This window comes from Taeniopygia guttata, chromosome 17, assembly GCF_048771995.1.
Source record: "Taeniopygia guttata chromosome 17, bTaeGut7.mat, whole genome shotgun sequence".
NCBI lineage: Eukaryota > Metazoa > Chordata > Aves > Passeriformes > Estrildidae > Taeniopygia > Taeniopygia guttata.
In genome coordinates this window covers 10,886,874-10,911,185 of record NC_133042.1, presented here as the reverse complement: position 1 = coordinate 10,911,185, position 24,312 = coordinate 10,886,874, and the positions used below count along the sequence as shown (strand labels likewise).

Sequence of the window (24,312 nt, the reverse complement as noted above, 5' to 3'; positions counted from 1 at the left end):
CTGGCGGGTCCCTGCTGGTGCCACTTGGTGAGGTTCGGCTGGGCAAGGGGGTGCCTGCGCACGTGCTCCTCCATCATTTAATCTGGAGTGATGCATATAGAAATTTAGATCAGGCAGCTTGACATTCCTGACTGCTGAGGCTGTGAATCGATGGCCTCTCTACTCCCTGCCGGGGAGATCGATTCCCCAAGCACAATGGATTGGTTTCATCACTTTGGTTTCACCTTGTCAAAGTCATGTCTGATTTACTTTAGTCTGGAGGGCAGCTTTTAAGTATTTCATTGCATTTTGTAATCTGGCTGTGTGCCTTTGCTAACCACAGTGCGCTCTGCGAGGTGAGGAGTGCCTGGCACAGGCTGGACCACGCTTCCCACAACAACCAACCAGCTTGGTCGGGCAGGGCAGCTCAGAGCATCCCCGTGTTGGCAGTGAAGCATTGCCGAGACTCAGAAGCAGCTGGGAAACGTCCCTGGGGTTGCTGTGCTCTGGAGGAGTCCTGGGGCTGTCCTGACTGGGAGGATGCTCAGCCCAGCGGCAGCATTCAGGCTGGCTGAGAAAACAAAGTTTTGCAGTTTTGCTTCCTTCCCCAAAAGACAAGAAAACGGAACATGTTACTGGAGCTGGCATGGCTATAGCTCTCCCAGGAGCGATGCAGCCAGTCCTGCAAGCTTCCTGGTGTCTGGTTGTTAGCAAATCATTTTCCCGGTGCTTGGCTTGGCCCAAGTTCTGCTTTGCCCAATTATACTCCTGGGTGAGTTTCCTGAATGCAAGTATTGATCACTCTTCAGACAGGTTTTCTGTCTGGTTTCTACATTGCCTCTGCTCTTCTTCAGGCAATCCATTATATTTTTATAGCCGTGGGTATTATTAATCAATATACAGTAGCAATGGAATTGATTTGTCCGAGGCTTTCCGTCGGCAGCCGTTGGTGATCAGGAGGGTCAGGGCTGCGTGTGCAGGTGTGGGGTCCCCACAGGTGAGGGGCAGCTCCAGCCCCTTGCAAACACCTCCATCACCCTCCTCCTGTGGGGCCTGCAGCGTCATACTCTGACCCCTCCCCGCTGCTCATTGCCATGATTTATCTCTCGTGGATGCATCTGGAGGCCACAGGGAGGGTCAGGGAACATTTGTACAGAGAATTAGCAGTAGTTTTCAGGGAAAAAATATATATCTGGTGCTTTATGCAGGGCTGGGTGGGGTAGGTGGGCTGGGAGCCGAGCTGCCCGCTCCTCCCTGCCCCTGCTCCATCTGCCTGGGACGGATGCGCTCAGGTAGTGATGCTCTCCTGGGCAGCAGTAAATGTTTGTGACTGCAGAGACCCCCGGGATGTTGCAGCACTCCCGTGGGGCTGGGAGGGCGCAAACTCCGTGTGTGCAGAGCAGGGAGCCCACCCAGCCCAGCCCAGTCCGGCCCAGCCCAGCCCGGCCCAGCCCAGCCCAGCCCAACCCAGCCCAGCCCAGCCCAGCCCAGCCCAAAGCCCAGCCAGCCCAGCCCGGCCCAGCCCGGCCCAGCCCAGCCCAGCCCAGCCCGGCCCGGCCCGGCCCAGCCCAGCCCAGCCCAGCCCAGCCAGCCCAGCCCAGCCAAGGGACCCAAGGGCGGCCAGCAGCGCCGGGTGGGAGCCGAGCGGGCACACAAGGGTTAATTTGGGAAGATCTCTGTTGATAATAAAGCTGCTTTTTTCCTGGCGATGATATGATCGGAGCAGGGTTGCTATGGCAACAGTGGCTCTGGAAAACCCCGACCGCTGGTGGCCGCTCCCAAACTGCGATGTGCCCACCCAGCACCCATCCCTGCCCACTGCACCCATCCCTGCCCACCGCACCCATCCCTGCCCACTGCACCCATCCCTGCCCCCTGCACCCATCCCTGCCCCCTGCACCCATCCCTGCCCACCCAGCACCCATCCCTGCCCACCGCACCCATCCCTGCCCACCGCACCCATCCCTGCCCACCCAGCACCCATCCCTGCCCACTGCACCCATCCCTGCCCACTGCACCCATCCCTGCCCACCCAGGGCCCTGCTCCCTCTCCTCAAATCCAGCTTTGCTGTGCCCCCATCTGCAGCCAGCACCCGCAGGGTGCCCGCAGGGTGCCCTGGTGGCCCTGCCTGTGTCAGGAGCTGGCCAGGGCCACCACCACCAGCGTGGCACAAGGCTCAGTGTGTGGCCAGGAGGTGCCAGCCCCAAGGTGGCAGCCAGGCGCTGCCAGGGTCGGTGCCCCCCTGTCCCCCTGGGCCCGGCTGCTGTGGGTGCTGACACCAGACGTGACACGGTGCTCACTGAATCACGCACCCTCCTTCCGCCTCTCCCTTCCTCCCTCGCCCATTAATGAAATGAAATAAATTTTCCATTTTTAACCATGAAGTTTTAAAAAAGAGCTGCAATTCTGCGCACATGCAATTCCCAGCGGGAGGGGAGAGCGGAAGCAGGGCCCTTGTGCTAAATACAGAACAAAGCCTTCTGTCTGAAAATACCTACGAGGAGGTAACAAATGCTAATGACAAAATAATGTATGGGGGGTTTAACGCTGGATGCTTTTTATCAGCAAATTAGCACAGTTATTATGCTGCAAATGCATTTAACAATAATTTGTTTCAATAACTGTAGAACTGGTATTTTAAAAAATATACACCATATTTAGAACACTTCATCCATGAAGGACCATTATTGTTTTTTCCTCCCCAGAGAGTTATAAAGGTCTCTCTTACAAGTGAAAGAAATACAATCATCACCCTTCACAGCTCAGTTACTCTCTTTTATTTTATTCAGAGCCATTTAAAGTTTGTGTTTTTAAAGGAAAAAGAGCAAGTGTCTCTAAAGGGTCAGGGCTGGAGAGGGCCCGGGGACCCCCGTGTGGGCTGGGGTTTGTCTGGGGTCACAGGCGGGGTGGGTGGGTGAGCCCGCAGCCTCACCCTGCGTGGGCAGGAGGCTGGCAAGGACAGAGGGCAGGAGCTGTGCCAGTGCCTCGGCTGCCCCAGGGGCACTCTGCCCCGCCACGGCTCACCTGGCACTGCCCACCTGCTCCGGCAGCCCTGGCTCTGCCCAGTGCCCCAGCCCTGCTGGAGCTGGAGCTGCAGCCCAGGAGCAAGGTGGGAGCAGGCGGCGGATTCTGGGCAGGGCAGGGGGGTATGGGGCAGGTGGGTATGGGGCAGGTGGGTATGGGCCAGGTGGGCACAGCCAGGTGAGTACAGGCAGGTGGGTATGGGGCAGGTGGGCACAGCCAGGTGAGTACAGCCAGGTGGGCACAGGCAGGTGGGCACAGCACTGCCCACGGGCTCGGCCCGCAGGGCCGTGCAGGCAGCGCTGCTCTGCAGCAGCCTCTTGTTTACAGCCCAGCTCAGCAGTCACAAACCATTAAGGAAGGGAAACAGCTACATCGACACTCGCCCGAAGTGGATTCATGTGTAAATCAGCTGCTTTTAAAATTTCACTGAGCATGAAAGTTCACCTTTAAAATCCACATAAACCACAGCTGTTCCCGGGGCATCTAAGGCGCAATCCCGCCGTCCCGGGGGAGAGGATGCATTTAAATGTGCAACACAGGCACAGGGCTCTCGGAAAGCTGAGGCTGCATCCGTGCCTTCAGAGCCTTTCCTGCTCCAGGCCGGCAAAAGTGGCACCCAGCGCCCATGGGCAGGCAGCTGTGTGCTGCTGCCTCCAGAGCTGCAGCTCGGGGTGCTGCTGCCTGCAGAGCTGCAGCTCGGGGTGCTGCTGCCTGCAGAGCTGCAGCTCGGGGTGCTGCCGCCTGCAGAGCTGCAGCAGGGCACTGGGGCAGCTGGCCAGGTGCCACACAGCTGCATGGGATGGCTGCACCACGGTCTGCAAGCGCCAGGAAATGTGGCACCAGCTGGCTTGCTGTATATGGGAACAGGATCTCTCTGGGCTCTGTGGGAACAGGATCTCTCTGGGCTGTGTATTTGGGAACAGGATCTCTCTGGGCTCTGTGGGAACAGGATCTCTCTGGGCTCTGTGGGAACAGGATCTCTCTGGGCTCTGTATTTGGGAACAGGATCTCTCTGGGCTGTGTATTTGGGAACAGGATCTCTCTGGGCTGTGTATTTGGGAACAGGATCTCTCTGGGCTCTGTGGGAACAGGATCCTTGCCTTGGGCAGGCTGCAGCCCAGCAGGTGTGAGTGCTGCTCCCCTCAGCAAGGCCATGCTGGGAATTCCCAGTGCAGCACTTCTTCAGTCCTCTGGAGAGTTCTGGCTGCTTGCTGGGGAGCCCGCTCTGCTCTCAGCTCACCCAGCAAGCACTGCTGGCTGATAAAATCAAACAATAACTTCCAGGACAGTCTACTCACACCATAAACAGCTGAAAGAAAATCCATCTCTTCTCCATGCAAAACCACTGATGAGTTCATGAACTGTGCTGGGCAATAAATCACTTGTGCTTATGCAGGAGAGCTGAGGTTTTTGGGTTCCTAATAGGCACTGTGACAATGTGATTGCTCCATATTTCTCTGTAGCTGTCACCTTTGCAGGCCTGTCAATGCTCCTAATCTTTTTTCATTGCAATGTCAAGTTTTGGTAAGTGCAGAGGTGGAAGGTGGGATGGGATGTGAGCAATGCTGGGCCCAGATTGCTGAGCCCTGTCCCTCCTGGCAGGAGCCCGGCCCTGGGCTGCTGCCCTGCTGAGGGGCCTTGGGGTGGCTGCAGCACCCACGAGAGCTGGTGTCAGCACCTCGGGACAGCCAGCAGCTCCCAGCTGCCCTCCCTGCTCCCTGCCATCCTGCCCCTGTCCCTGCCCTTTCTCTCAATGCCATCCTCTGCCTTTTCCTCCCACCAGACCCACCAATGCTCAGGTTCTGTTCCCGTGGGAGGACAGCCAGTGCTGAGCCACCAACGCAGACCAGGAAACACACTTTTAATATTCAGCATCTGGATAGACAATAAAAACTGGGACAAATAATCTAGTTGAGGCAATTACCTTAGCATAAATGTATATATTATTTATAAATGGCTTTGAATATATAAATAATATTGATAAAATTTGCATGAGTAAAAAGAGACATAATTACCAAATGATGCCTTAGAGCAGTGTATCCTGCTGGCTGCTTGCTGCCTTGATTCTCATCCAGTGGACCCTGCCCCAGTCCTCTTGTCCTGCTAAAAATATGACATACACATTTAACTGAGCTAAAAAAATGGGCCTTAAACAAGGAAACCAGTTTAGAAGAGTCAGCGCTGCCCAGGCAGCTTTGGCTGAGTTTTGAGTGAGATTTTAGGATTCAGTGTTTCCTGGGGATGTAACTCAGGATGGGTTTCAGAGATCTGCAGAGACAAAAGTGCATTTCCAGCTGGGGCCATGGGCTGTGGCCCTCAGGAATGCCGGGGTGTCCCTGCCCCGCTGCCAGCACTCTCTGCTGTCCCTGGGTGCCACAGCCCCGACCTGCTCCTCTCCTCGTCATGAAAGGGCCAGGAAACTCTGTGGGCTTTTACTGAAACCACGAGCGGCCTTTGTGAAGTTAAATTCAGCAGCAAAGGGAGCACATAAACAGCAGGGCATAAACAGGAGCAGGGAGCTGAGCACTTGCTGGTGCCCGAGCCACGCAAATGAAGTTGTCTGAGGCTGGCGTGTCCCACACGCGGCTCTTTAATAAAACTGGCTGAGATCTGCTGATAAGCCTGAAGCAAAGTCAATGTAAAGTGTCAATCCCGCCTGTTCACAGGAGCCTTTGGGGGTCAAGCTGCTTCCTCGCTATGATGGTCGTATCACTGATATGTCAGCGGTGTGTTAACAGTTTTCTTGTGCCTGCGCTCCGATCACACGCCAGATGCAGATAAGCCGAGGCAGAGGGGCTGTGCCGAGCTGTGCCGTGCTGCTCTGCGCCGTGCTGTGCCAGCCCACACAGCCCTGGGGGGCCCTGGCACTCTGTGCTGCAGCTCGCTGGCCAGCCCGCCTGGCAAAGGCAGCCGGTGGCACTGAAACGTGGTGTGGCAAAGGCAGCCGGTGGCACCGGCACACGGCGTGGCAAAGGCAGCCGGTGGCACCGGCACACGGCGTGGCAAAGGCAGCCGGTGGCACCGGCACGCAGCGTGGCAAAGGCAGCTGGTGGCACTAAATCCCACTTAGCCCCTGGTTCCACCACGGTGCCAGGCTGTGCCGTGTGGGATGGCATCTAAGGGCTGCACAGTCTGCACTAAGTGAAGCTGAGAGAGAAGAAATCATAAGAAATGGGGTTTAATTAAGTATCAACCGAGATTTATGCAACTTTCTCTCTCCCCCATAAATATTAATAAGGAGCAAGTGGTGGCTCTGTGTGGCAGGCACTGTCGAGCCATGAAGGGATGTTAATTCCAGGCTCTTTGAGATGGACTAAGCGTGACACAGAGCCTCTTTGATTTGGAATATTCCTTGGGTTTAAAAGTTAAATAACATGAAGGGGGATTTAGTGGGTAGTAAACCATTAGTGAGGCTGGGATTTAAACTCCAGTACGCATGTTGTGTATTTCACGATTGCCAGACTGATTAATGGCAGCATTGCCAGAGGAGCTCCTCAGACAACACTGGGTGCCCTTGGTAGGATGGCAAAGGCCAGACTGGCAGAGCTGGGATGTGGCCTGGAGTGCCTTGTGGGGCTGCAGAGGGGCCCCAGGGACGGGGAACAGGAGCAGGGACATCCAGGGCCAGCCCCAGCCTCGCACAGCCCGCAGGCAGTTGTTAAAGGTGACACAGCCGGCCTGAGGAAGGACTTGCAGAGCCCACTAAATCTCCAGCCATCCCTTAAATAAAAATTTATGCCAGCTAATAAATTTTAATGGCACTTGTCAGTGCTTGATAACTGCAATCATTCAAGAGAGGAGGAGAAGCCCCAGTGTTGGAGTGTGGCTGTGCCATGCGTGGTGCCCGCTGTGCTGCCCTCTGCATTGCTGCTTGCCATGTCCACACAGAAACAGGCAAATCCTGCAGCTCCCTCTGTCCCGGTGGCAAACCATCCCCTCCTGTGTGCCCTGAGGAACAGGCATCTTCTAGAGCTGGAAAATTACTGCCCAAGGAGAGAAGCAAAGGGCTCTGCAAGTGTGTTTGAGGACTGAAAAGAAAAGCTTTTGCCTTAGGAACAATGACATTTTTGGGATTTGGGGTGAAATTACAAAGAATAATCAGAGGGATTTCAATTTTCAAAAACTGTTTTTGGAGCTAACAGGTTTCTTGGATTTAATGAAAAACGCCCCCAATCAGTAGTCGGGGAACTTGTTTTTCATCACTAATTCAAAACACTTTCCAAACTTTACTCGGGACCCTGGGCCAGGATTAACAGCAGAGTTTATCCAAGTGCAGCAGCTCCCAGCAGCCTCCCGTGGATGTGGGAGCCCGCTGAGGCCCGGCTGCGGGGCTGAGGCAGTGCCTGCTGCCGGGACAGCGGGGCCCCTGCCCGGTGCCCGGTGCCCGGTGCCCGGTGCCAGCCCTGCCCGGGCTCACACACGGTGCGGGCACAGCGGCTGAGCACTGCGACCTGCCCGGCACACGCAGCAGAGAGCAGCTGCCTCCGGAGGTGAAATGTGGGAACAGACTGCATTTAACTTGAGCACAGGGGAACGTCGTGCAAGCAGCAGATCCTGTGGAAAGGATGGAAAGGATCAGCTCGCTCTGCGTAATAGCATTTCCTTCCTCCGCTCCCTCGCCCACTGCCGTGCAGCACGGCTGCACACTGAGATTTCATGTAATTTTGTTTTAGTGCAGAATTTAATGTTAAGTTTAAATATGTAATTATCTTTAATTGAAATTACATCCATGCTTTTCATTAACAAGATGCACAGAGTGAGCAGCGTAAGGCAGCGCCGTGCAGGAGCGGGGCCGCGGCGGGGCTGTCCCGGCCGGGTCCGCTCGGAGCGGGGATCCCGGGGTACCCCGAGCCCCGGCAGCCCGGCCGGTCCGTGTGCGGCAGCGCCTCTTCCCCCGCGCTCCTGCCCGGCCGTGCCCGGCCCTGCCCGCGGCTCTGCGGCTGCCCCGGCGGTGCCCCGGGGCCCGGAGCGCGCGGAGCCGCCGCGCCGGTCACCAGGGGGTAGCATCGGCCCGCGGGCCCGCTGCCGCCGCACGGCACGGCGGCTCCTCCCGGTGCTCCCGGTGCCCCGGCACGGCGGCTCCTGCTGTCCTCCCGCTCTTTCCGCTCCTCCCGCTCCCGCCGCTGCCCCGACACTTGTCCCGGCACTTGTCCCGGCACTTGTCCCTCTCTGTCGCTCCTCCCGTTTCCCCGCACCACCCTCAGCTCCCGTTCCCCCCGCTCCTGCCGCGTCCCCGGGCAACGCGGCGGTTTTGCCCGTCCCAGGGCCCAGCCATCGGTTTCTTTTCCAAAGCATCTCCATAAGTGTTCCCAAAATCGCATTTCCACGAGTGAGCCTGAACGCGTGTTTCACTGCGGGCCCGACCCCCGCTGTCACGTCGCATAGGAAAAGCCATCCGTTCCCAGGTTCGGTCCTTCTCAGACCGTGAGGTCAGTGATTCAAGTGGACGTTAAACTGATCCAGAGAGACAACGCGGTTATGGCTGTCTGGTGGCTCTTCTGGAAACCTCCAAATCCTTTCAAATTCCTCCCGGAGATCCCCCTCCAGCGGCTCCGCTCCCTTTGCCGCAGGGGAGCCCCAGGATGCCCCAATCTGCATTTTTCAGCCCCAGGCTGCCCCAGGATGTGCTCTGCATCTTTACAGCTTACCCTGTCCTGGCCAAGGGACTCCTGGCACTGGAGCCCTGCTCTGTGCAGGGCAGAGCTGAGTCCCTGCAGCTGGCACTGGTCACAGACCCTGGTTCCATGTTTTTGCGGTAATGTTCCCTAGCAACCCAGAAATTTCACCAGAACAAGACCATGAAGGGTTGGTTTGAGGAGAAAAGGATGGGTTGCCCCAGGTTGTAACTCCACAGTGAGAGGCCTTAAAGAAGCTCTTGATAAACAGCAAACTGGTGCTGTGTTTGCCAGGACCACCCTCAGGATGGGCTCACCCACCCGTGTGGGGCTGAGGCCTGTGCTCCCCCCAGCTGCTGCCCCAGACCTGCCTCCTCCACCCAGGCCACAGGGATGGGTCCTTGGGTCCTCCCTCTGCAGCAACTCTGTGCTTGGATCATTCATGTCCTGCGGACAGCCAGGACAGGGCAAACACGGCGCCAGTGCTCCAGAGAGGCTTCCCAAGAGTGCAGAGTCCAGTGCCACACTGGGAAAAGCAAATGAAGACACCCCCAATAAGCAGCAACATTTAAATGTCTCTCAACAATTGTTTTAAAAGCAAGGAGAAGGACCTTGCTGAGTGTGACTGATCACTGCACTTCTTGAACCATGAACTCAGGTCTTTGTTGCCTCCAAAGCACTTTCTGCATCTTTTGCAAGCATGAATCCTATGGATTTACACTAAATGCTCTCCAGCCTTGTTAGCAACAGCCAGTGAGACAATCAGCACGTGCTAAAGTCCTGCTCTGACAGTGCAATCAATTAAATATCAATTAATCAGTTAATCAGTACAGAGGATACACACAACAAGGCTATGATGGCCAATTTCTAACCCTGGATGTTTCATGCTAGTCCCACACATGCAGCTTGACAGAATGGTTATTTTCTTGCGAGTGGGTTCCATACTGGGATTTCCAAGCTATGGACAAAGCTGGGCCTGCTCTACCAGGGCATTCCCACAGGCACTCATGAACACAGCTAAAGAGCTTCCTTCCTCCACGTCTCCTGCGTTTGCACCTTCTACCATACTCATTTTCAGACAGAAAATTGCAGAGAATTTGGAGAAAAAAGTGTTCAAGAATTTTGGAATTTGCTCCTGAAAAGGATGAAACTAAATTTGCCAGGGAAGCTGTCTCAAATTCCTCTCCCAGCTGTGGCAATAGGACAGATGCCGAAACCATGGTGTGCCAGACCTTGCTCTAAGAGTTCTGTCTCTAGAGCACTCCTTGTTCTTCCTGCCTTTCTCCTCTGCTCCGTGACCTTTCACACTAGGACATCTCCCCATCTGTGTCCTTTCACCCTGTGAACCCCTGAACACTTGTCCCAGTAATGCCAGGACAGGTGGCCCCAGAGACCTTTTCACCTCGGGTATGTCCTGCCTGAGCCTTAACCTGATTTGGATGTGTCTGATGTGAGTGATACACCTACCCAGAGCCGAGACCTCCAGAAGCCACTGCTCGTTTCCATAGACCCCCATAAATGGATAACTGGCTCTTTTAATCTTGTTACTAAATTGTAATGGAATTATCCCTCTAATCCTTTGGAGCAAGAGCAGAACTCAGCCACCAATATAAAATTTAAAAAAAAAAAACCTACAGTAATCATAGATTTTTAAAGTATTTATTTTGTGCTGCTCTCAGATAGGCTGTATGTAAAATTTTATTTCCGAGGAATAATGTCACATAGTGCACATTGTGGCTGCTCTGTGATTAAGTCCTTTTTAATCTGCCATGTGTGTGGAGGTGCAGTGCTTTGCCATCACAGCTCCCTCCTGGAGCCAGACTCCCCATTAATGGCGTTACCGGATTATCAGAAGGAGGCGGAATTACCCAGCTACAGGAGGGTTTTGCTGATCTGCTTAGCAGCCCAGGCCATTCCAGGGCAGCAGGGCTCAGGGAGGTAAGCCTGTTTCCTTCTCAGGACCATGTGCTCCTCACTGCTCTATTTGCTCACAAGAAACTTTCTAGCTGGTAGATCTGTTTAGGGTGATTGGTTCCTGCTGCTACTCTGTCTGTCTGTCTGTCTGCTTCCTCATGGGCAGGAGCTGCCAGTGGGATGGGAGGCAAAGATGGAGCCAGCAGATGGGGCAGCAGTGCTGGGAGCTGGGCTGCCTGGGATTGTCACAGCAAAAGCACGTTTATCCAGAAACCGCTGGCAACAGGATGGGAAGTGCAGCTGGCTCTGGAGCCTGAGGTACCCGGTGCCATCAGGAAAAGGCAGCTGGTGCTGCCACGGTCCGTGCACGGAGCCATCCTGCTGCCAGCCCACAGCCTGCTGCCCCGTGCTCTGCAGTAACAGGTTCTGCTCCTTCTGCCCAGCCAGGGCTCCCAGAGCTCGGCTGGGGAAGGTGTGACGAGGGACGGGGACTGGGCAGCAGAGGCTGCGGCCAGGCCGGGCACAGCTAGAGGGGCTTCGCTTCCCCTGGCCCAGCCCTGATGGTGTGGGTGTGCACGGGAAATCATCTGGCTGCTGCAGGAGCATCCCCTGGAAGCAGAACATGGCTGGGAACAGGTCCGGGCTCGCAGTGCCATTCCCGCGAGCCGGAGGAGCAAACGCCGGCGCGAGGCTCTCCAGTCCTGGCTTGCTCCACGCCTGGCACGTGGGCGAGGCAGGGAGTGGGAGACCAGAGGCTAAGGGATGTGCCAGCGTCCTGTCACAAAGCATTTGCTGACCTTTCCATAAATACTCCTCAGAAAGGCTGAGTGCCGGGTCAGTCCGAGGGTGCCGTGTGCGCTCGGCGCTTCGCCGGGGGCCGCTGCCACAAAGAGCGGCTGAGCCGAGCGGCCCGGCCCGGCCCGGCCTCTGCCTGCCCACGCAGGTCAGGCTCTAGGGAAATTAAGGCAATTTTGCCCTCAAAAAAGTGGATGCTGCAGAACTCAAGATATTTACGAAATGCTGCTTCTCACTTGATGGCTTTGCATGGGTTTTCTAACCCTAAATTAAAGAGGTCTTATCTGTTCCCATTGAAAACACCAGATATGAAGTGGAAAGAGTTTAGTGGAAGGTCACATCACCTAACTTAAAGCAACATTGCATGAGGAGAAAAAAAAGGCTTCACTGGCATGATTTGAAATGTGAAGTGCATTCCCTCTTTTTTTGTCATTTGATGGCAGAAATTACAACATGGAAATGAAAGCCTGAAGATTCATGCAGTGAATCTAATAGCCCAGGCCCTGACAAACCTGTGCTGCTACATTCAATCACCCCGTAAGCACAGTCTGCCAGGACGATGTACTGTGGCTGGCATGCACTTTACCAGTTCTAACAGTCTACAAAAAACCTGGTGGTTTCTTCCATCAGCTTAACTCCGGGTCATACTGGACCAGCTTGCACTGGTGAAAATGAAGCTGATTCGGTAGCACCTGGTGACAAATCCACATGAGAGTGTGTGAGCAGAGGAGGCTGCAGGCTGCACAAGATGAGCTGGGCTGGAGCGGAGCAGCTGCAGACGCTGCTCCAGGTCCTCACATGCTGCCCTGGCCACATCTGTGAGCAAGCGGTACATGGGGAGGGAGGCAGGGAGAGCCTTCAGCATGCTGCCCTTTCCATGCCAAGTACCTGGCGTGCCAGGGCTTTCCTGAGCTCTGCTCCGCTCCCCCTCTGACTCCAGTGCTGTCTGCGGCTGTGCACGGCTGCTCCCTGCATGGCTGCTCCCTGCCTGGCTGCTCCCTGCATGGCTGCTCCCTGCTCGGCTGCTCCCTGCATGGCTGCTCTGCATGGCTGCTCCCTGCCCGGCTCACCTCCCGCTGCTATCCCATCTCCTGGAGATGCTGGCACAGAGACTGGATTTGCCAAAGGTGGTGCCAGAAGTTCACCCCCCCACAGCCCCCAGACGGCTCGAGAAGTGCAGCGGAGGCTGCAGCAGAGGCAGCCGGTGTGCCCCCGTGCTGACACGAGCCCCGCAGTGCTGGCTGCTCCATGACGCGTGAGCGCAGGAATGCGTGTGCGTGGGAATGCCTTGGGCCCCAGCCTGCAGAGATTTATGGACGTGCTTAACTCTTAGCAGATGAGAAATCCCACTGGGACTATGCATATGCTACAGGTTAAAGACAGGCATAAAGCTTTGAAGAGTCTAAATCTTGGATTATAAAGATTATAAATTTTCAGAGGACGAGGACAGCCTCTGTCTGGATGGGAGCAGGGTCCTGCAGGTGAAGGACAGCTCCTGCGTGCAGCTGCAGCGCCTCACCTTCCTCCCCTGGCGGGTTCCTGGCTGCAGGACTGCCCCGGTGGGCAGTGCCTGGGTGCCTGGCACGGCTGGGGAGGGGCTGGGCAGGCTGGTGCTCATGGTGTGGGAATGCATTTCTCAGCACACCGGCTTCAGCAACTCAGAGGACAGGGAATGCAATGAGAAACAGATGATTTCTCTACTCCTGGAGCTCCTTAACTCGTGATCAGGATGGTGGAGCGAGAAGCAGGCAGCTGGTGAGCAGCAGAGCCCATGGGTGCAGGGCTTCACGAGGGCATCAGCCCCTGGCCTGCTGCAGCAAGACCATGGGGAGCTGATACAGCAAAAATCGAGCACAAAACCTGGGGCTGTGGCCGAGCTTTGCCAGAGCAGCCTTGCTCAGGTAGGGCTGGTGCCAGGCAGCAAAGCCCATGGTGCAGGTCTGGTATTTGGGGTCCCAGCTGGGCCCAGTGACCCAGCCCTGGCACAGGGAATGCCACAGCATGAGAGTGGCACCAACCACCCGGCTTTGCTAGGTATAATTTCCAAAAGATGGGGCTAGGGAAAACTATTTCCTGCTACTCTGTACTTTTAATCCATATTTTCACAGCTCTGCCTGTCCTAAATCCCAAGCAGATGGTGCAATTCAGCCCAGCTCCTCAGTCTGATGATCCCTGGGGCCTTCCTGCAAAGTGTACATTTCAAAGGATAATTCCACTTCTTACCCTGATCTGGAGCCTTCTGAGCATCCGTGTCCTTTATCCCTCTTCACCCCGCCCTGCTTTACCACAGCTTCCACCAGGGTTCCCTTTTCCATTTAAAAGGTTGGTGGAGTCACAGGCTCTTACGGCCTTTGAAGCAAAGGGAGCTCTGAAATGCAAGAACCAAAATAAAAAGAGAAAAGGAGAAAAATCCCCCTATGACTTTCCTGATTTCTGCTGCAGGAACTGGGGCCACCCCAGCGTCTGAGCAGGATGAGCTGTCCCCCAGCCTGGGTGACACGGTGGCAGATTTTGCCCTTCGCAGAGGAGCCCCTTCCCTGCACCCGCAGCCCCTTTTTGTGCTCGAGGAGTATTTCTGCACTAACAAACCCCGTTTGATAATTGTGTTGCAAAAGCCTCACTCTGAATATTTAATAGAATTATTGCTAGTTATCAGCACGGGGAGGTGATAAATCACTGCCGCCTTTGCCCACCACCAGCCAGAGCCATTAGTGGGTTTCAATCATGGTTCCCACCCTGCCCTCGGGCTGGGATGACCATGAATTAAAAAGACAAACAAACGATCAACCTTCCCCCCATCACCCGTCTGGCTCCCCGGCTCCATCCCGCTAAGAAATAAAAGAGGCAGCGGTGCTGGTGCTTTCTCCGGCTGGGTCCCGCTGCCCCAGCACCGCGCCCCAGCTCCCGCTGCCCTCCGCTCTGCCCCCTCCGCGCAGCAACGAGGTGATCTTTTAGCTGCCCTTTGTCTTGGAAAAAAATTAATTCTCATTTGCATTACCTCGACTAAATGTCACCCACCGATATTTTGTTAGACATTAGCAATGCTGGCAGAGAGGGGCACGGGATAATTGCGTTCTGCCTAGCGCTGGGATTTACATAATTTCAGACAGCAATTAAAGAATCCCTGGGAATTTTTTTTTTCCCTTCCAACCTCTCCTACAAAGAAAGTGTTCGTTTACATTAAGCGCTCAGCTCCTCGCTGTTCATTTGCATAAAATTAAAGGTTTTTGTGTTCTGGAACAGCAGGGTAACATTTAAAATTCCGTTTCAAAAAGCTCACCTTAGAATAATAAAATGTTAATATCATTTCACGGGCTGGAGAAGGTTGCCAGCTGCCTTTCACTTCAAACTTTTACCCAATACTAACTGTTAGGGTGGGTGATATTATTATTATTTCTTTTGTTAAAATATAAACTTTCTTGAAAAAGTGGAGGGCTGTGAATATGCCTGTGGATGGGTCTCTGCAGGGCTACTCCGGAGCAGAATGTTTGTTTACTCCATAGTTTTTTAATTAAAAAATCATGCAAAAGAGCAGCAGCGGAATATTATAGACTTTAATGTGCCGTCACACTCCATAGTAGGAGAGGAAATGCAATTTGGACCGAACCCCGTTCATTTGCATTCACGGAACACCGGTGACACCTCCGGGGCAGTGCTGCAGCGGGGCGTGGAGGGGCCGGGGGACAGAGAGTGAGCCCCGGGGTTTGCTCCGGGCTGGGGGGTCCGGCCAGGCCCCCTGCTCCTGCAGCTCCCCTGCAGCTCCCCTGCAGCCCCGGGCAGGTGTGGGGCTGGCGAGGGGCAGCATTGCCCAGCTCCTGGCACCGGGGCTCCCACCCACCGCACCCTCCTGAATCCCCGGAATTGGGGCTCCCACCCACTGCACCCTCCTGGACCCCGGTATTGGGGCTCCCACACATCGCACCCTCCTGAATCCCTGGACTTGGGGCTCCCCCCCACCGCACCATCCCGGACCCCCAGAATTTGGGCTCCCCCCCACCGCACCCTCCCGGACCCCTGGCACTGGGGCTCCCCCCCACCGCAGGCTCCAGGGCCTCTCGCTGGGCTCTCCCGGCCCGGCAGCCCCAGTCAGAGCCCGCAGCCATCGAGGAGCACGGCGGGGGCTCTGGGGGGCTCCGAGCCCCCCGTGTGCAGGCGAGGGCCGGGGGCCGGGGGCCGGGGCCAGCCTGTCCCAGCGGCGGCTCCCTCAGCCACCAGCTGCCTTCGCTCTGAGCCCTCCAGCAGCTGTGAAAGCTAAAAAATGGCGTTTCCATTGGGGGATGACGCTGCTGAGGTGCCTGGGTGACCTTGCTGGTGTCACCAGGGTCTCCCGCCTGGGCAGGCAGCCGTCAGCAGACCCCGGCACGGCGGGCAGAGGCCCGGCGAGGCAGCCGTGCTGGGGAGGGCACACTGCCTCCCCAGTGCCCCCAGTGCTGCCAGGCAGGGCCATCCCACAGGCCCAGTAAGTCCCTCACGGCTGTCCCGGAGCGTGGCAGCCGAGCCCAGGACAGGGGTGCCCACTTTGTGAGGCAGAGTGCCACCAGCACCCCCGGCCTCTGCCCGACCCCTGCCCGGCTGTGGCACCGCAGAGGGCACAGGTCCAGAGACCGGGCTGTCCTGCCCGGCTCATCCTCAGGCCTCCTGCCCCTGTCCTGCCCGGCTCATCCTCACTGCCCCTTGCCCCTGCCCTGCCCGGCTCACCCCCGTGCCCCTTCCCCCTGCACATCTCCTGCCACTCTGGCCCTGTCCCCCCGCTGCTCCCTTGCCCCCGCCCGGGTCCCGCTCCATCCCGCTGCTCCGCAGCCGGCAGGGTTTTCCTCGCAGAGGCACTCAGGGAGCAGGCAGGAGGGAGCAGAGCTTCCACCTGGCGTCCTCTTGCCTGCCACCATTTGGGGCTGCTGTAGGATTGTAGCAAAAAGCGTTTCATTAAAAATGAATCCGAATCCCAGCCGCTGTGGGAGAATCTCGAGCACAGCCTGCAGTCCCCAGTGCCCATGCTGGGTTCCTGCTTTGCTCTCCAGGCCACGGAAGCTCCTGCCCTGCCGATGCTGCCACGTTTTCTCAGTGATTTGTGTGGGGAATCCGCACCTTTGTTGCAGCAGCGGCCGCAGGCACGGGCAGGCTCGGGCCCAGAAGCAGCCAGCTCTCCAGCAGCCCGCTGAACATGTTTGCCAAACTCCTCTGTGCTCCTGGAGGTGGGAATGATCCCGGCAGAAACGGAGCAGGATCAGCGCGCCGCACTCTCCACACAGCGCTCGCAAGCACAGCTCGCGCCAGGCCGTGCCACCGTTGTCCTTGTCACCCAGGCGGTCCCAGGGGTGCCAGGACACATCCCCAGGTTTCTGTGTCTGCTGCTGCCATGCTGCTCCTGGGAGGCTCCAACACCAATCTGCTGCTGTGCGGAACAAAGCAACAAGCAGGCAGCACACTGAGGATGAGGATGAAAGCTTTTACCTGGGCAAGAGTGGAGTAACCCAACCAAGCAAACTTAGAAATGTGAAGGAAAAAGATTTGCTTTGGAATTTCTCTTAGGAAAAGTCATTAATTCCTTTTACATTTTTTTCATTTCAAAATTTGTTTTCATTACTTTTACATTATTTTATGACATCAGTAGTAGTGCATGATGTGACCTGTCATATCATGTCAAGTCATGTCATAATATGCATAATAGTAGAGAAGTGCATAATATTACATGTCATATTGACATAATCAGAATATTCTATTATTATTGACTTCGTCAAACTAATTATAAAAAAGGCATTAAATACTTTGCTATAGAAAATAAGATTTAGAATGTGCAACCTATAAAAATTAGTTATTTCCCTTTGCAGACGCATTTTTAGGTATTTTCAATGCATTTTAAAGAAAATATTTACATAAGCATATTACATCATGTTATGCACAGCTGTATGTAACTCCATGGAAAAATGGAATAAGATAAATTAAAACAGTTCAAGTCAAAATTTCTGCTTAAAACTATTTCAGGGTTTTTTTTGTTTCATAATAGACAATCCTCAAAACAACAATCAGCAAATTCTTCTATACGTGAAATCTAAGAGTGCCTCTTATGAAACCCCTACCTGCGAGCAGCAGCTGTAAACCAGACCGTGTGTCCAGAGTCAGGCAGCGGCGCTGGGGAGGGAATGGAGCCCCTCTGAGGGAGCTGTGAGGGGCTCAGCCCGGAGAAAAGGAGGCTCAGGGGCACCTCGTGGCTCTGCACAGCTCCTGCCAGCTGAGGGGCTGGGCTCTGCTCCCTGGGCACAGGGACAGGACGAGAGGAGACAGCCTCAAATCGTGCCAGAGAGGTTTAGATTGGAGCAATTGCTTTAGGGAAAGGGTGGTCAGGCACTGGCAGAGGCTGCCCAGGGCAGGGTGGAGTCACTTCCCTGGCAGGATTTAGAGGCTGTGCAGATGTGGCACTTGGGGATGGGGGTTCGTGGTGGCCTTGGCGGCGCTGGGTCGGACTGGATGATCTTAGAGGGTTTTTCCAGCCCAGTGATCCCACAGGTCTCTCAGGATCAATCCTTCAGGCTGCTGGCAACTCGTGGAGGGCAGGTGTGACACCTCAGGGTGTGCCCTGGCCAGCCCACGCCCCTCGTGTGTCCCAGCCCCGCTGCGCCTCCCCGAGCCCCCGGGATTTCTAATTGACTCGACACCTGATAAATTGCCAAACTTGGTTGTGATCGCTGTGAAGAATGGTACTTTAAAGGACTCAATATCTCTATATCTCCCTTTGATAAACATTGGCTTTCTGAGCTTAGATCTTATTTATTTACCCTTGGAGCAGGTTCATTACTATGTATTAGGTAGATATGACATATTTATGGAAATATGGGGACTCTTTGTGGAATATATTAAGATTCAATAAATCATTGACTATGTGGTCAAGAACTACAGCAATCCTGATGAATGACTCCATGATTTTTATTTTTGGATCCTTGTATAATTTTGAGAGCCATCCCCTTTGTCTCCCTGGACTCCTGCAGAACTTCCTGCACTGCCCCAAACACGCTGGGCAAGGCAGGATGTGCATCTTCCAAAGGAGGCCCAGGTGACCTATAGGGAAAGCACCTGAGAGACTGCTGGGTACCAAAACCCACCCCTGGGAACCTGCTTAGCAAGCTGAGAAATGGCTCCAATTTGGTTATCCCACAGCCCAGCCACTGTGATCTGCCGTGTGCATCCATCAGCCCATCAACTTACACATCTAATGGTGCATTTTCCCAAATTAGTGATAATTACATCTAAACCAGCTATTTTGATAGGAACCAAGGAGAGCCACGGCCAATGACATCAATGTGATTTCTGTGTCCCACAGGCCCAGTATGAACACTGGAGATGGGCAGAGCACAGGCCATGGAGCCAGAGCTCCCACTGAGCTCATTGCATTGGGCTTTTCCTCCTGCAGCAGGTTCCTTTCCTTTCCTTTCCAGCCCTCTGCTGCTCCCCTCGCTGCCCTCCCGGGCTGCCAGGGTCCTGCAGGGACAGGCACGGGCTGGGCATGGTGCCACGGCAGGGCACGTGCCCCGTGTGCCTTGTGGCTCAGGACAACTCACAAACACCTGCAGACACTGGGGGATTATTAAGGGTAGTTAAGTAGCAAACTATCTGTTGATAATAAAATTTGCTTGCTTCTCACAGATATCCAATTTGCCTACTATCCAAAGAAAGGAATTGGGTGTCTGCTTCCTAAATTGTTTTAATCTCTGGCAAAGAGTGCTTCTGGCAGAGTCCCTCAGCTGGAAAATAGGAAATGAGTTAGAAACAACAGACAAACGTGAATAATGCAGAGCTTAAGATGTCTGATCATGATCTTGGAGAGAAGTTTAAATAGATTCCTCCATCCACCTGCCTGTGATCCCCTGGGAAGGAGGGCACTCTTCCTGGGGGAATGCCAGGCCGGGTCTGGCAGTGAGGTGCCACCTCGCCGGGCCTGGGGATGCCCACGGTGCTGGGGACTGGCACTATTCTGGGCTCCAGCAGCTTGCCCAGACTTTAACATGAGTGATCTTGCTTCTCAATCACGCACACCCCACTGCTCCGAGCCCCCGGCGCTGGCGGCACCCACACTGCAGCTGCCAGCGAGGGCTGGTGGCTCTTGCTGCACCCAGCTGGGTGCCAGGTGCCCGCTCCCCTCACCTGCCCTCACACCCTCGTCCCCACCTGTGCCCAGGCCACCTGCACCTCCTGTCTGCACCTGTGCTTTAGCTTTATAAACATTCTCTCAAAAGATCCTCAGATGTTTTTCCACAATAGCATGAAAGGATTTCAAGAAATCATGAGATCCTGGGTGGAAAAGCACCTCCTGCTGGCGTCCTGCTGAGAGGCTCTGTCTTCTGTGTCTCTGCAGTCCCATCCACCTCTCGGTGATGCTGACTGAACTCTTCCATGCAGAGAGGCCCCTGGGCAGGAGGGTGCCCCCCACCCCAGGGCACAGCCGCCTCCTCCCCAGGCTGGCCCTGTGCCCGGTGCTGGCACAGCCGGCGCTGCCCCGGGGCAGCTCACCCCAAAACCCCCACACCCCCTCTGCCGAGGGCAGCAGGACCCTCCCGAGCCAGCGTGCTCCTCTCCCAATGGATCCCATTTGTCTTCTCTCCTAGTCCTCACCCCTTCCACGAGGACAGAGCTCTCGGTGCTGCAGGAACGGCGGTAGCTGCCCTGAACACCAAAGGAAATGCTCCTTCCCATCGTGCTAAGTGAGACAATTCAAACCGGGAAAATCTTGATAAAAGTTTAATTAGGAAAACGGACTCCATCTGTAACGTATCCCTGTTCTCCCCATGTATTAACCCTTTTGCCATAAATCTGCCACCCTTGAAGAAACCTGCCTTCCTCACAAAACCTACTCAGGGTTCACATTATTTTAATCAGTTAGAGGGGTTTAATACATTATTGATTTTTAGGAGAATTGAAAAAGCTCCCGTATTAAGTCCAGGTTGCTTATTCTTTCTGTATATGACATTCAGGTACTTGTGAAAAATTATACCAATTATGAAATCAGCCATTTACTGCTTCAAAGTGCAATCAGTTGTCACACTGGAAAGCACTTGCTCCTGAATATTATTAGTTGGGCTATGTGCACAGGAAAGTGCTGAGAGGAAAGACTTTAACCAAAGGGCAATTGCATGAAATTTACTTAGAAATAGCTATTTATCACCCTTGGATTTCCTACTGTTCAAATCCACTGCAGACACTTTATGGAATGAAACAGCCATCTCACCAACGTAACTCAGCCAGCTGAGGGGTTTTTTCCTCACTGACATTAAATGAAAAATTTAGAAGTCATTGTAACAGCTTAAAGATGCATTATCCTTTTTGATGTGCAATTTTAACTTCATATCAAAAGCCATATAAAATAACCCCCGCACAAACACAAAAAAGGAACTTTTAAAAGTTTTATGACATGTAGTTCATCTTACCTTTTATGCATCTACCAGGCACAGGTTCTCCCGCTGTTCTCAGAGACCATTGCGTGATTACCGCGATGGGGGAGAAAACATTGCCACAGCAGCAGCAGAGGCGGCCAAGGGAAGGATTAGGCTCTGGGAATGGAGGGGGAAGCTGAGCCTCCCCACGCCAGCAAACGCCTCCCAAGTCAGCAGGCGCGGGGCTGCCCCTTGGAGGAGCCTTCAGTCGTGTCACAAACTGCCACCATTAATGGGCTGTGCTGCCGGCAGCCGAGTGAGCGGGGACATAAATTACCGGGACGACATTCAAGAGAAATTTCTCGCTCAGTAAAGATGTCTTGTCTGCTTGTTTTCCAGAGCAGACAAGCATTTGGGAAGGCAAGGGCAACTTCTCAAAGTGGGAATGAACCCGGCCAGCCTGGGAGTGCTGGTGCAGCACCAGGGTCGTGCAGGACCAGTAGCAAACAGGTATTTGATTGCTGACCACAGGTATTTGGTGTGACCACTGCTCCTGCCCATCTCCCTGGCTGCAGGCAGCACCCAGGCTGAGCACCGCTGCCTCACACACCTCGTGTGCAGCAGGGCAGTGCTCCTTCCCCTTCCAGTTCCTCCAGACAAAGTACAAACTGGGGCTGGAGCAATTGCCCGGTGGGAGGCGTGGGCCTGGATGCAGCACCAGTCACCGTGGGACTGCAGCCAGTGCTCCAGAGGAGAATGGGAGAGCGGCTCTTCACCCCCTGGGCCCTCAAAGATCGGACCAGGAGCGAAGTGCAGCCCCCTGACCTGGGCATACAGCTGGCTTGTCCACAAGAACCATGTCTGCGTGGGCCTAGAGCTTTGGAGACAGCGCAGAACTCTTCCACCTGCTCTGGAAAGGTCCAGATCTGGGGATGTAGGACCCTCATCCTCCTCCACACAGCAGCGGGATCTCCTGAGAGGTGGATCAGGGATCTGCTGCTACCACAGGTGAGGGATGGGCACCCAATTCTTGTGCCACGATCCAAACTTGCAATAAGGACGGTTTGTGTTACTTGCCACAGTCAAACCCCACACTCGAGGAAACAGGCAACTTCAAAATTATGCTGTTCTAGAATTTCAGGTCCAAATGGAGAAGGGGAGAGGAGATGCTCAGGGCAGCTGCTGCTCTGACACCAGCACTGTGTGTGGGCACAGCGTCAGGCATGGGATTTTACAAACTGCAGCAACAATAACAGGTGACGCCAACCAAGCCCTAACAGCCAGCTTTATAGCACAGAAATAATGCAAAACCAGAACACTTATGATATTTTAACTTAGCAAAAGGATTGTTATAAGACCATTTAATTTAATAAATAGTAAAGTATTTATAAATGAACCATTTCACAAAGTGTTACCAATTTCTCATACACAATAATATGATTTGCACAAACGTTTGTCCTTGAGGCAATAGAAATTTTCTTTGCAAATCAATCCTTACAGGGATTGTAATTAGTATCCGCTAAGGCAGCTCGCTGTACCTGTAGCTGTGTTTCTCCCATAAAAGCCCTGATTGCTGCAAGCTCTCACACAAAGCTAACGACACAGAAGGAAAATGCAACGTTGTCTAGACTATTCATTTTAATCAGGCAAGAGTGATTTTTTGTGGCCCATTTGATATGACTTTTACACAAGATACAACCTCGCTCCACAGGGGCTGGCAGAAAAGGTCAACACTGCTGTATAAAAATACATTTAAGGAAGGAGTTTAGAGAAGCAAAAACTGCAGCCGAGGCCCAGCATTGCTCAGGCAGAGCCGCAGATGTTGTGCCTATCTGTGTAATTTCTGAGAAATTTATAAATCTACCAGTTTTTATTAAATGTACAAATTAAAAAAACAAAAAATGAGGACTTATTTTCTTCCCAGGATCCACTGGGACAAAAGCAACCATCCAGCAGTCCCTGCTCTGGGACATGCCACCCATGGGTGCCCACATATCCTCTGGTGGCTGTCACAGGATGCTGGCAGCCCTTGGCATGGCCACAGCCACACTGGGAGTAGCTCTGCACCGAGCCTGACGAGGGGCCAGGAGCCCTCTGGTGCCTCGAACCCAGTGAGAGTCAGGGGTGTCTGTCTGTCGGTCTGTCGGGGGTTTGCCTGGAGCACCCCACTGTCTCCAGCTGCACTGGAAGTGCCCCCAAATTGCACAGCAGGAGCTGGATTATTCTGTGAGCTGGGTCTGAAATTCCAGCTGTAGGTCTGAGTTCCAGCTTTAATCATGCCATTCATCATCATTACCCACAGTCACTCCACTCGCTGCCCCAAAGGCAGCGGCAGGGGCAGGGGCTGGTGCTCTCTGTCCCTTTCTCCCTCTGAAGGAGAAGAAGCCAGGCATCATTGATCTGGAGCATTCCTGTCCTTCTGAGCAAGGAGGAGGTTAATTTATCACAGGTTGGAGAAAACCCTGTCTTTAAATTCTCTGCTTGCTGTTAATTAAACAAAACCAACTGTGTTTGCTAAGCCTTACTCCAAGGACCCAGCTGCCCCAGCTCTGCAGCTGAGTGCAGGCAGCCTGTCCTCCAGGCAAGAGCTGTCTTGGGGGACTGGGGTGATCCCTCTTGTGTCTCCACTGCACAAACGCCAGGATAGGTGTGGCTGCACCTGCGTGGGCATGTGGCTCAGGGCCCCTGTGCTCCCCTGAATGCATTAGTCCGTGTAGGACAGCGCGGGCGTGGGGAGGAATCCTTTGGAAAGGGCAAAACCTCTTCTGTCCCTGCAGCCACAGGTGCACGGAGCAAGAACAGCCAAGTCCATTGCAAACCTGGCTGCAAGGCTGCTTGGAGATTTCCTCGGCATGCTCCAAGGTGTGAGGGAGAGATTAATCTCAATAGTTACTGTCCTTAACTTGCCTGGCCCCATCCAAGTGCCAGCGTCCCCTGGAAAGGCTCAGGTCTCCCCGTGCCCCAGGCTGCCCTGCCCAGGGGGCTGCACCCAGCCTGCAGAGCAGCCCTCCATCCCAGCTGCTGAGCTCTGCGGCGCCTCGAGCCTTTTCCCCTCCTGTCCATGGAGTAAATGAAGTGGGGAGAGCAATGCAGCGTGCGCTCGCCGAGACTGACAAGCTTGAGCCTCTCCTGGAGCTGCCATGCTGGTATTAAACAGACAAGACAAGCTTGCAGTCAGTTATCGGCCAAAAAAATAATGAAGGAACAAGTCAGCAGAGCAAAGCCAAGTCACCCGGCCCAGCCAAGTGGAGAATTTAATTTCGCACAGGTTCCCCGGCAGCAGCGTCTCGGTGGCTCCGAGCCGGGGCTGTGCCGCTCCTGCCCTGCGCTGGGCACCGGGGCCCGCTGGGCTTAGAGTGCCAGGGGAGTGACTGTCCTGCTCTCACTGACCACGGCAGGGCTGGGCACCACGGCAGGGCTGGGCTCAGCGTGCCAGGGGAGCGACTGTCCTGCTCTCACTGACCCGACAGGGCTGGGCACAGGGCCCTGCTGGGCTCAGCGTGCCAGGGGAGAGACTGTCCTGCTCTCACTGACCACGGCAGGGCTGGGCTCAGCATGCCAGGGGAGTGACTGCCCTGCTCTCACTGACTACGGCAGGGCTGGGCACCGCAGTGCCCGGCCC

The 24,312-nt window shown here is 54.6% G+C and overlaps 1 long non-coding RNA gene across 1 annotated transcript; it reads right to left on the bottom strand.

Annotated features, from left to right (window-relative positions):
- Positions 1–14,868: 14,868 nt before the first annotated feature.
- On the bottom strand, positions 14,869–22,095 carry LOC140685232 (uncharacterized). Its single transcript, XR_012058528.1, has 2 exons — positions 20,745–22,095; positions 14,869–20,017 (listed from the first exon to the last, which is right to left on the bottom strand). It is a non-coding gene; the product is annotated as an uncharacterized lncRNA (long non-coding RNA).
- Between the last annotated feature and the right edge of the window lie 2,217 nt (positions 22,096–24,312).